Here is a 13,098-nt window from a genome sequence, read left to right as displayed (position 1 = left end):
AGCAGCCTCCAGCTGCCTTGCCCCAGCTGCAGAGTTTTGGTGGCGGCAGGGTCTGTGTCCGGCACCCCTGTGGCCCATGGTTGCATTAAATAACAGCGGTTCCTGGCAACCCTTTTGTAGCTTCAAGTGTCGGGATCCATCCCAGCCCCAGCTGGTGCATTCTCCTCTTTGCAGACCTCGACCCAAAACGGCCCAAACAACGGTGAGCGCGAGTGTCCTGGCTCGGTGAGCGCGAGTGTCCTGGCTCGTCGCCCGTGGCAGGCTGGGGTCAGCTTTGTGTTTTCGGGTGCTACCATATAATTAGAATTTCTTCTATTGTTTTATGCTTTCAAAACTGTTAAGTGCCATCAGACCAAATAAAGTGAGAAAAGATTCGTGCTTAACTCATTAACAGGACATTTCACAGCCTTTTTTCTTAGACTGAGTATTAGCAGGTTTCTAAAATACCAGGTATTTACCCAACAAAGGGCAAATAAAGCACTTGCACCTTGGCCCTGACACTTAAGTGACAGTACTTGCAGAAGAGCTGCTCTTGCAACTTGTCCAGTGCATCGTCCTGAAGGTACCATTGCCCTTCTACCATCAACCCTATGCACCATAAACTCTAAGAATGTGTAATCCAGTTGTAACGTCGCCTGAGGAAAAGATACATCCACCTGCGGCACGCAGGGGTGGACAGTGCCGGTGCTGGGAGCCGCTCTGCAGAGTGAGCAGCTTTTGCTTGAAACCGCAGTGAGGGCAGAGGTGTCCCTGACCCCAGGGTGCGATCTGGTGTCCGGGGGAGAGGACAAAAGGGTGCAGGCAGCTTTTCTTCCTGGCATCCTGTGGTTCCCATGAGAAAACTCAATTGTGTATTGCCCAGCAAAGCCACAAAAATGCTCGCAGTGCTGCCTTCTCTCCTCCCACTCGAAATGTTTTTGCATACACCCTCAGGCACTACAATCATGGTAATTAAAGCTGTAAAATATTATTAGGATCACACGTCGATAGGCTTTTCATCCAGGCGGCTTTATATACCGTGCACACAGGCACTTCAGGGGAGCAAAGTGACAGCCGGTATCAAGAGTGGAGTAAAGTCCTCACCGGAGACCTTGGATGCAAACCCCTTTCCCTGCAAGATGATGTTTTTTTATCTCCATCATATCATTATAATTCAAGTGTTTTTCCCACAAATGGGAAGGATATGATGGAAAGCGTTTTTTAAGGTTAGGCTTGTTTTTGCAGTCTTGCACTATGGTTTCAAGATGGCTCTTGAAAAAAAAAAGATGGCTCTAGTATACTGTGCGGATAGGTCAAACCAAGACCTTGTAACACTCAGAGTGTAAATAACAGAACAGGACGCAGTGACCACAGTAGCTGAAGCTACCTCGGTGGGTAAAGCACAGGGTTAGATGGGGGCAACGGCAGATCTGCTACCAGCTCCCTCTCACGAAGCCGGGGAGCTGCACGCAGGGACTCTGCAGCTCATCCTAATTTCCCGCGGAGCGCGCCGGCCTGACCAGTGCAGTGTGACTCTTACGCGTTCCTTCCGATTAAGAGGAAGATGAAGATCACACATGGCATAGGAACACTTATGGAATACACAAAATAAATACGCAGGTGATCAGTCCTTTATTTCCTCGGCCTCCCCAGATTGTGAGATTGCGGAGGAGCCCGAGCGGGATAGCAGTGCCACAGAATTGAGGGGAAAAAGGTCTGTGGCAAACAATTACACGCGAGGAGGCAAGCCGGCCCCAGAGGCGGCTGCACGGCTGCCAGCAGAGCAGCTGGTTGAGCTCCCGAGGCGCCGCGCACAGAATGTCTCCACGGTGGCTCCCGGCGTCTCCGACTGCCACCACAAGAGCTGCGAGGAGGAGGAGGAGGAGGAGGAAGTGCGGAGCGCAAGGGAGCTTGTGCCACCTCTCCCCCTCACTGCAGGCTGCTTCCTTCTGACAGGTCACAACTGCTGGCTGGGTCGCGCCGCACACACAAGCACTGCCGAAAATGCATGTTGAAACGCATTTCTTGAGGATGCTATTAATGCGCATGAAGAAAACATCCCAAATATTTGATGTTCATGGAGGAGACAAAAGTTGCATCGCATAAGCACTTATTTTATTAGTGCTCCTTGGGGAAGCAGCAGGGTCTAGTGGCTGAAATGCGCAACTGGGGCCTGACACAGTTGCACTCTCCACCTGGGGGGCTTCAGACAAGTTTGCCTTCCAGTAGCTCAGTTTCCCCATCTGAAAATTGAGGTATTGATCTGACTTCCTTAGCAAAGCAATTTTAGATGTACCAATGAAGCGTTGCAGGCAAGGGCTGTGGGCTGTTCTTCAGCATCGTGCGCATTCATCACCTTGTGCAACGGGCAGGTTTCCGCTGGGCAGATGGCAGCAGTTGTTTAAGGCCATGCCCCAGAAAATTCGTAGTCTCCAAGACACATGTACGATCCGCTCAGCGCAGCAACGAACAAACCTGCAGCAGGACGTGTTTTGGGTAGCTCTAACACCTCACTGAATGCATGGCTAGCAAAAAGAGCGCGTGGAAATCAGAGGGTAGTGCTTCAGATTGGAGGGACAGTACAACCCGCCACACATGCTATAACACACGCGTGCAGAAGAGACAGTGAGCAACTGAAACAGTCAAGAAGACGAGGAAATGTGGAGGCTTCAATGGGGGCAGAAATGCCGGCAGCATGGAGTGGAGAAACCTTGAGGAAAAAGGGGAAAACAGGCTCAGGCTGACTAGAAATTATCTAATCACCACTGCAAGCAGTATCTCTCTATGGATTTTCAAATTAATAGATTTTATGACCGTAGGCAACTGCTTAAAATAATCGTAGTTGGACCTCCTGTACTCTGAAGAGCACAGGAATCACATGCCCGACTATCACGTGCCCCGTACGCATCTCTTCTTGCTAGACCAAGAAGGTACTAGTGTCAGTTTGTCTCTGGGAATAGTCCCAGGGCAAAGGCTGGGCAAAATACTGCTGCTAGCTAGGAAATGGGTAAAACTGGGATCTTAGAGAGACTGAATGTCTTCACAAATTCAGCCTGCATTGGACAAAGAGCTTCATTTGGAAAAAAACACAGGGAGGAGAAGGAACTCTTGAGATGTCGAAATATGCTGCGTCCATGCTTTCAGGTAACGGAGCTCAACTTCTTGTTTTGAAACACCCTGTTTCAGATATGAAGTGCCCTAAAACTTTAAATAAAAATAGAGAACTCAGTACTTAAAGTATTAAATGACTAATCGTCATTTGGGGTTAAATAACCCCAGATGCTTTGGCTTTTTGCTTTGGTCACATAAAAACCACCTCCGTATCATCTTGCACATTTGTGCACATCTGATCACCCTGGCATTTCCGAAGGGCTGTGCAGAAGAGCAGAACTAGCTTATTACTTAATATTGGAGCCTGTAAAAAAAACTGGAGAAACTAGTGGCAGGAGGGGATGGCAGGGAAAAGGGGGAAGGCCTGTTGTGAGTGACAGGGAATGCAGCGCTGCACCTCCGCAGTGGGAGTTTGGCTCAGCAGCCAGGCGCTTCCATCTCATCAGTAGCCTGAGGTAGTTTTTAGTTTGCGACTTTAATCTTTTAATCTCTCTCCTCGAGCGTGTGGGCGAGCGGCGCACGGTGGTGGGTTAATTCTGTAGCTTCTCCCACTCACTCACCACGCTCTGCGCGTTTGCGCAGTGGCCCCAGATTTGGGACAGTGTGGATCTAAAAAAAGAAATTAAAAAAAAGAAGAAGAAAAAAAGGAAAAGGGGAGGAAAAAAATATATAGCTGGCAATGGGGAGAGTGATCATTCCTGGCAATGGCTTTCAGCATGAGGTAAATGAGAAGACACAACACCTCAAACTTCCCGAAGATGAGGCAAGTCAGGACCAGCAATATAGGCCTTCATTACGTAAAGGTGATTAAATAGGGAAATGAGCACTAGGCAATAATTTTTAAGAAAATCCTTTAAGCTGATGGTAGAAAGGAACAGCTCCACATGGCTGCGCAGCCTTCTGCTCGAGACGAGACCCGCTCTGCCTATGCGAGGGGTTGTGCAGAAACTCTCCGTGTCCTCCAAAGGCCGTTCCCAACAGCAAGAGGCCAGGCTCCCTGCCAGCGACCCGAGGTGAGTATTTAAGCTGCAGCTTTAGACAAGTCTCCCACCACAATCACCTGAAGCTCTGGGGCCAAATCTTGCCTCGTGCAGGCCAAGTGGCTGGTTGCTCGAAGGTTGCTATTTAGCCACGGTTAAGCAGCCATCTGCATCTTCATCATAGAATCATTATGGTTGGAAAAGACCTTCAAGATCATCGAGTCCAACCATAAACCCTTTAACACCATCCTGCTAAGCCATGTCCCTAAGTGCCTTATCTACACGTTTCTTCAACACTCATCAAGCTTTCGAGAAAAGTAAACTGGCTTTGAAATGCTCTGTGCGCTTTCATCTCCTGAGCTCCCGCTGCCTTGATATGCCTAAATTTTAGGCACATGAACTTGAAATGCATGAGGCCTCAGGTTCTCCATGTGCCAAACATCTCTGCCACAGCATTTGGGAAGCTGCGTGCTCGCAGGGAGCGCCGAACGCTAGAGGGGATGAACCCACAGAGCAGGAAAGTCAGCATCCCGCTCCGGGCCTCTCTTCCAAGTGAGGAGAAGGCTGCGACGCTTTGCAGCTCCTCTCTTGACAGTGATTTACGTGTAGGCAGTGGTCAGAGTCAGGAAGTGCCTCCTACGATTTACAGCTGGTGGTACCACCTGTGCCTCTGCAGTTCCAGCCAAAACAACCACCTCCTCAAACCCGCTCGCAACGCAGGGCACAGGATCCAGCAATGACAACGCTGGGAGAGCAGCAAGGCTCTGGGTGCTCTTCAAGCACCCGCGTTTTCCTTAGCAGTACAGTCCTATAGCATGTTCTCGTTGCAAACACGGTTGTGCTGTCTCAGCAGAGAGGCTCACTCCGTGGCTTGCCCTTCCCAGCCACGTAAGCAACAACAGAGCTTTCCTGATTTCCCAAGAGGGACAGTCTGGACAAAAGAAGAAAAGAGGCTACCGTTTTATGAGCTGGCATTCATTCTGGACTTTTTTTTTTTTCCCCAGATATATGTGGGCATATACTGTGGTCCTGTTCTGATCCTCCCGACAAAACTTCCGTTGACTTTTCTGGAGCAAGCCAGGCCTAGAGGCTCTACTTTTCAGATTTATTGCATGCCTGAATTTCTGGTTATTCTGGTTTTGCAGGTGCCAAAACCTCAAGAGAATCACTTACCCTCACTGCAAATATCATTTCAGCCTGTCTAATGCCACTGGAAAAATAACAGCCTTTTGAGAAATCTGAAGTGCCTTCTAAAGGCTACATGCAGAAATAAGAATAGATCAGAATGAAAAACAACAGTTCTGCTATCAAACACTTGCTTTCATCAGCTCTTCCCCCTTCCCTCCGCATTTTACTTTCCTTCATCCACTTTCTATAGCCTCACAAAGTTATTTTTGAGTGACCTGTTTGGCATCACTTTCCTGCACAGGCCCAAGCATTTACTCATCTTTGAGAAAGTATACTCTTGCTGCCTGAGATCCTGTAATTATATGTGTATGAATTTAGAGTGGGCAGGTTCTCATCTTCCATTTATTTATTTTTTATTTATTTTGTAATAGGTAATAAAAGAAAAAATGATTCAGCCTTATGATTCTGTAAAGATTTCATCTACAGCCTTCTTGGTCCAGTGCCGTGATGATAAACAAGCATATGAGCAACCTACTGCATAACAGCCGAGGAAACACATAGCACATTTTATATTGCAGAGAGAATGCTCTTCGTACAGCAAAAAAATCTGTCAAAAGTTACACAGCTCTCATCTTACTGTCTTTTAAGGCACTTTTGTCATGATGCCTACAAGTCACTTTCCTTCGCCAGTGGGAATTTATTGTTGTTTTTCTGCTAAACTCTGCAAATGCATCTATTTTTCAAACTACTTCCCACCTCCTTTGTCTGCTCTATCCACATAGCATATTCTTAACTCCTAAAGCAGGGCTTGCCTTGTCGCCTGCCTGTTCAGCACTGAGCCCAGCGGGGTTCTGATCTTTCACTGGGCTTTCCCGTGACTCAAATAAGCGGCTGCTTTTCTCCCTCTAATCCACAAAGTCTGCTACCTGTCCCTGCCACCTCCTGTGCGTGTGTCACAGCGCACTCTGAGACAAGAGGACACCACAGTGTCAGCAGCTCTTTCAGCTTTGACCGGTCCTCATGGCTACTTCTTCCTCCGTTTATGAGCTCCACTACTTTCTTTTTCTAGCTGCTTCCTCCAGCGAGGATAGCAAAATCTCTCCTCTCCTGCTTTACGATCCAAGCAGTGAGGCCTCAGAGAAGATAAGCAGCAAATGAATGACCTAGAAGAGAGCACAGACTTGTGATCACCGTGTGGCTGTCAGAAAGGAACTGGTGGGTGACAAAGGCATGTGAGATACGGGGTTTAGCAACCACCCAACAGAAGCAAAGACTGCAGCTTGATTTGCTGTGTTTAACATCCACGCGAAGGGTCACAGATAGGTATGGAACATAAATAAAACACGTGTTCAACTTTTCAAAGGTTGAGGTTCTTTTTCCTGGGAAATAGAGTAGAAAACACAAGGTCACAACTGAATAATAGCTGCATCGCTGCAAGGTTCACTTGATTACTAGCTGCACTGGCCTTTTTGTATTCAAAAATATCTGCTAGCTTTCAAATAGAGAAATATATATGATCTTCTTGCAGTACTGATCCACCCTAAGGTGATGATTCTTAGCAGGGCAGGGAGCTTCACTTATTACCTAACATATCCTTCAAAGAGACCCTGTTTGGAGGTGCTTTGGGACTTGTCAGCCTTGTCTGGTGAGCATTGCTTTCTCCCCACAACATAACAGAAACACAGTGTTTGGGGGTTCCCTGCTGGCCTTCCTATGGTTGCTGGCAACGACCAAGTTCTGTATACAAACGCAGATTTTAATCGCTAAAATTACTGTGTGCAACTCTCTCCTCATTTTAACTTCATGATGTCCTTACTGTGATGTTTCTTTTTTTTTTCTTTTTTTTTTTTTTCCTCCAGAAGGAATTGGTTAGGGAGAGCATCTCCCTATGGGAAAGAAAAAGTGAAAATAAAAACCTGAAAGATAAAGTAGCAATAAGAAATAATCAAAATTCTATCTATTATTGAGAATACTCAGATATTGAAAAGTACTTTTCTCTATTTAACATGTAAAGTTACTAAACTACACTGCTTTCCCTCAGCTAAAAAAAAAAGAAAAAAAGGTCTGGTAATGCCTAATCATATGGTTTTGAACCAAGCCTAATTCAAGTAACAGAATTATGTAGGGAATACTGGTATTCTACCAATTTGCAGTTGCTAAATTCAGAAACTGTTGCAAAGAGCTGGACTGGATAATCTAATCGCAGTTATTGCTCAGAGCTGACCTAGGGGAATTTTAAATTCCCTGCCTCTGTCCACATACCTGAAAAGCAAGACTATCTCCCTAATGCCCCTTTGCTTTAGATAATATCCCGACAGATCATTTCACTTAACATATTCTCTTGTTGCTGGTGCAAAGATGAAAGTTCAGAAACAAGAAATCTAATATCATAACTTACTCTGACTAAATATTTACACTTTCCTAAAAACAAAACAACAATAATGTCAAAACAAAACAACACACACATACATATGAAGCTCATTGCTATCTAGAAGTACTCAGAGATATGAGATATGAATAGTCACCTATATATACACAAAATGCCATAAAGTCCTTTTGATTAGAAGAACCTATAATCAGATTTCAAAGCTGGCCTCTCCTTTTCTCGCACAGGTTTTGTACAATCACTGTTTACCTGTGCAACTCTCACAGATCCATCTGCTCTTGGGATCTGGTCTTTTTACCAGGGCACCCAAAGGCAATGAAGCTGTTCTGAGCTGGTTGTTCCTAGTATGACCGTGCAAGTGCAAAACCCAGTGTTTCCCAAATGCAGCGCCCAATCCATTTGTGCAGGGACAAAGCTCCTGCAAGTGGCTTGTACCCAAGGCAGGAGCAACTGTAGCTCTGAGTACGTGGATCCAGAGTCACCTCCTGTCTGCCCAGATTGCCGGTCTGCGGCTGGGTGCGGAACAGCTTCTGTGGGATCACAAACGTGCCATTTTTTAGGGGCAGACTTGAGAGCAGGCGCAAATTCAGGATCGACATCCTGCACCATACCTGCCAGAGAAGGTGAGCGGGAATAGGATGGGGAAATCGACTGTGCTCGATAAAGGAGCAGCATTGGAATCTCCTTTTGCCTGGAGCGCTAGAGAAACCAAGCAAAGGAACAGTGACTCTCCGAGGGATACAGCTGCATGCCACTCCTTTCTGAGGGTAAGCCACGAGAAGTCAATCTTACCTGTTGAATTCATGCCCAAGGGATAACAGGCTAGGTGAAAAAAATACATAGTTTTAAATGATTTTTCATTTTACCAACCCATCATGCAGCATTCTTTATCTATGATTTAACAGGTCTTTTACCATTCGTAACTTCTGTGATTTCAACCAGAGGGAAAAATGTGATGGCATTCTGCATGACTCATAGGTCTTGTGAAATACTTTTAAATGCCTTATCCTGAAGGCTTTTTAACTGGATTGAAGCATCACAAAAACTTGAATTCTTTACAATGGCCTGGACACCAAGCTTCTGTGAAGTATATTTTGGGTCTTTAAAATGTGATTTTGTTCTGAACATATAACAAACTTCTGCAAAACTTAGCAAATGTGCAACTGATTAGGCACAAAAAGTTTTCTACCTTCTTGGGCACTTTCTTATACACTTGCATGAATCTTTAGGCATTTTTTTTTTTCATCAAAGCCAAATTTTCAATTAGCAAAGTACATCTGTAGATCTAGATTTACTAAACCAATGAAAATATTACCTGCTGCTTGCATACATGGTTACTCTGCTTACGCTGCACTGCCAACTCTGTTTCTGGGCACAAATCAGCACAGAAGTTTGATTGCCACACATCTTCTCCTATATTTTTAGTGAACATATGGATTTTCCCTTTCCTTTTTTTCTTCCTCTGATGTGGTTGTGTCCTCTTCCCTGCTTCCTTATAGCACTTATAGCAAAAGGGCATGCAGCTGTCTATCAAAGGCACCTACCCTGTCTTGTATTCCCTCCTGATGATGACTAAGGCTCTCTCCTCATCTTCCCACCCATCTCTCTGATCACAGGAACATGAACTCAGAGCTCAATAGTTTTCAAAGGTCTGTGCTGCTAAGTGCTTTGCCAACTTCAGCCACAGACTCAGCAGCTTGCTCTTGCATACAGAGCATTTTAAGGAGGTGATGGGCTTGGCCTAAAAAGCGCAAGAAAGAACAGAAGGATGTTCCTGAAAACATTCACAAGCAGAACTTGGGAAAAAAGGCTTGATAGTCTAACTGGTTACAGACTCTGAACGACAGCATCTGAAAGTCTTGACCTTTCCCATGTTCAGGAGAATTGCTGTACTGCTGCTCTGAATAATCCCTGCACAAGACTTACTAGTAATAACAATTAATAATAGTAATAAAGGATTACAGAACAAATTCTGGTTTCTGAATATCATTCAGCAGGAAAACTGATCACAACTGCCTGTCTTAGCAGCGCTGGGAAAACCTGTCATAGTTAAGAATGAAAGTATTAGGCAGATGTGACATTTAATATCTTAACTGTCATCAGACAGGAAATTACATTGTTACCTATAACCAAAAAAAAAAAAGTTTGACGATATGCATTATAGACCAACTTCATCTCCAGGGCAATGCTGCTTGTCTTTGCCTCTGACACCTAACTGCGGATCCAGCACAGAAAAGACCCTTCCATGTCAGTTGAGCAGCTCTACGTGTTCTTACTCAGCCTTCTCCACTTCCTTGAGAAATTAAGGTTTTGTTATTTCTATTTTTGCTCTTTGTAGTACTACCTGGGCTAATATGGCTCAGAAAATGTGAGCAGAACTCACTCGTGGTTCAGGAATAGGGAGCGTCGCTGCTCCACTGTGCTGGGCTGCTGGGAACGGCCACCACACCAAGGCCCTGTTGCTTCCAGACTCAGCCGCAAAGCGCTGCAGGTCAGGGCTTGTCCGCTCCCCGCGGAGAAGCCCTGGGGGCAGCCGTGCTCCACAGACATCCCTGGGGCTCCGGGCCCTCCGCCTGCCTGCCCCCTCTTGCCGACATACTCCAGGTGCCTTGTTTGGGTGCGCGGCCAGCCTGCCTCCAGCGGGCTCCAGAAAGCCTTCCTGAGACAGCCTGGGTTTGTTTTGTTTTTTTTCTGCTACCCTCCCTCTCAGAGCCTGCACCCACCTTTCCACAGAGTGCAATTCCAATCATTTCTCTGCCCTGGAGCTTGTTCCTGAGGCCCAGGGAAAGCCATGGGGTCGCATCCCCCAAGTCCCCCTCCAGCCTCAGGGTGGCCTCTGCTGCTTCACGGCCACAATGGTTGGTTGCATCAAAGAGCTCAGATGCTTTCTGCATTTACAGAGCACAAAAAGCTGTTGTTACACCCACGCACTTTACTCGCTCTCCAGCATAATATTATTAAGGAGCCCCACACTTTCGAGGAGGTCAAAGGCACTTGTCCATCCTGCGTTAAACACAGGGGAAGCCTCCACACCAAACTGTGTGGTATGACAACCCAAATGTTAACTAAGGAACTTTCCAAATCAAACGAAAGCAATCTCATTTTTCAAATTCCTATCTCTGAAATGTCTCACTGCTTTTGCCTCAAATGTTCAACAATTAAAAAGTTGCAGATGGTGGTGTAAAACAAGTGTAGAAAACTGCAGATAGACATGGTTCTGGCAAACTTAGATAGGGCAGGGAGGAGAGGTTAATGGGGGAAAGGCTGGACATCTCACTAGCCAGTGAGAAACACTTCTCTGTAATAAGACAACAGGACTTGACAAGATTTCTTGTGTTTTAAGCTTTGCATTCCTTTCTTGATAGAAAGTAAGATCCCTTTCTCCTCCTGACATGGTCTATCATGCCTTCGATAAAATCCTTTTGAAGATCAATGTGCACACACAATATAATCTGACATTATTCCAGTGCTACAGGGAACATCTTGAGCAGAATTGCACCACATGGAAGTTGACTCGCTATGAGAAAAACAGACAAAAAAGCTTTCACAACAAATCTGTAAACAGATTCATGCTCCCAATAGCCATGATAAATCCAATTAAGCAGCCAGGATTTGTACTGCAAACTGTCACTAAAGGAGTTAATACAGTTACTGTCGTATAGACAAGATGTGTAAAACAGAAAATTTCCTTTTTTTTTTTTTTCCTGCAAAAAAACACGTAAAGAACAAGCAAGGAATGCTGTCCTCACCTGGGAAAGAGGACAGCATATTGCAACATCAGGGGAGCGAAATACGGAGCGCGGAGAACATCCCCTCTTGAGGAGCACTAAGCACCGCGGGGGCCAGCTCCGGTGCCCAGGCCCGGAGAGGCGGCTCCGGGCTGAGAGCAGGGCCAGGGGGAGCAGGAGCAGCAGTCCCCGTGGCAGCCGCTTGGCTCCCCGGCTCGGCCTGCGCGCTGGGCCCATTTCCGAGCCCGTCCCAACCTCGCACCAGGCCACAATGTTTCCCCAACCATGAGAACAGCCACAGATGTTTTCATACCTGTCCTTTCCACATCCATATCTTGGGAAAGCTGACATCTTCTCTCCCTACAGAAGGGGTATAAAGACAGAGGAATTATAACATATGTATTACATACATAAACAAGCCTTAATTCGGTGATTCTAGCCTCCTCAGTTTCTTGGGGCATCTAAGCTGGTTAAGCCACACCTGTCTGGGTCAGACATTGTTCAAATGTTTGCAGAGCTTCTGGACAACTTGAGCAAGAACGATTAGTCTCAAACACTTTATGAGTTTTTCCAGGTGTGTCTAAATTGTTTCTGACCTCCTTAAACTGGAGCTTGTTTGGCTTACAGAGCTGGCAAGATCCTCTTGTGTTTGGTGCTTCCAGCCCCTTTTGAAGTAGGAATGGTATTTGTGAGCTTACTGGTTCTGCGGTGTCTCTCCATGCCAAAGAAGCTGCCCAAGGCCCAAATCAGCTGCCAAGAAACACCTGCCTATGGAGCTCTCCTTTGGAAAAACAGTTCTGGGCATTCAGAGTGGAGGCTTAAAGAAATAGAACAAAAGCTGACTAGATTGTGTTGCTTTTAAGATTAAAAGCTGTAAAAGATTTTGTTTTCAAGAGCAAAGCCACTGGCCAAGGCAGAAGCCCACTGTCCTATTAATGTGAAACCTTTGATGGCAAAATAAACACATGGACATATAAAATCTCTCTTCGCTTTATATCAATATAAATGAAAAGCCTAGAAGAACACTGCAGTAAAAAAACAAAGGCATTTCATGAAAATGGAATTTCAGTCTTCACTTTGGAGTCACTCTTGTGCCTCCATTTTTTATACTCATATGCAGGTTGGCAGGCCTAATCCTGAGGTGGAACTGCCTTCAGTAAGGGCAGCTGCCGGCGCTGATGCCATTGCCTTGATTTATACCTGAACTTGGCTCCACTTCTGACCTTAAAAGGCTGGTCAGAAGTAAGGAAACGGTAAGGGCTACAGTGACCAAGCCAACTTTTTGGGCCACCCTAACTTCCAGGACGTGTCTCTAGCAGGGAGCACGGTGACGCAGTAGTGCGCAGCAGGCTGCCCTCCACGCAGCAAGCAGCGAACCCTCCGCCACCCACAGCTGCACACGATTAATCCTCTTGCTAACCACTTGGCTTGTGAGCCACATGCACAAGGCTCTGCTTTTCTTTTCTGCACCTGAAACGTACGCTGCTTCCAGAACAAGCAGGATTTTCATAAGGGCTTGGCCATAGTTTCAGCTTTAGAGGAATCCCACTGACATCAGCAGAAATACAGTAGCACAGTATAGAGAGCAAGGTGCAATATTTGGAAGACCTAGGACAAGTATCATTACAAGGACATTTGGCAAGTACCGTTGTTGCATTTGGCATTGGATCAAAAAAACCTAAAGCCTACAAGTACTTTGAAAAGAGCCAAGGGATTTTTTAAAATTATTCTCTTACTGTGTCAGGATAGATCTCAGATTGGAAAGATGCACTTTGCTAGGAGGATT

Source organism: Tinamus guttatus, unplaced genomic scaffold (genome assembly GCF_059628265.1).
Source record: "Tinamus guttatus ecotype Peru unplaced genomic scaffold, ASM5962826v1 Tinamus_guttatus_pri_ptg000197l, whole genome shotgun sequence".
In the NCBI taxonomy this organism is placed as follows: Eukaryota; Metazoa; Chordata; class Aves; order Tinamiformes; family Tinamidae; genus Tinamus; species Tinamus guttatus.
Note: the sequence above shows the minus strand (reverse complement) of the source record.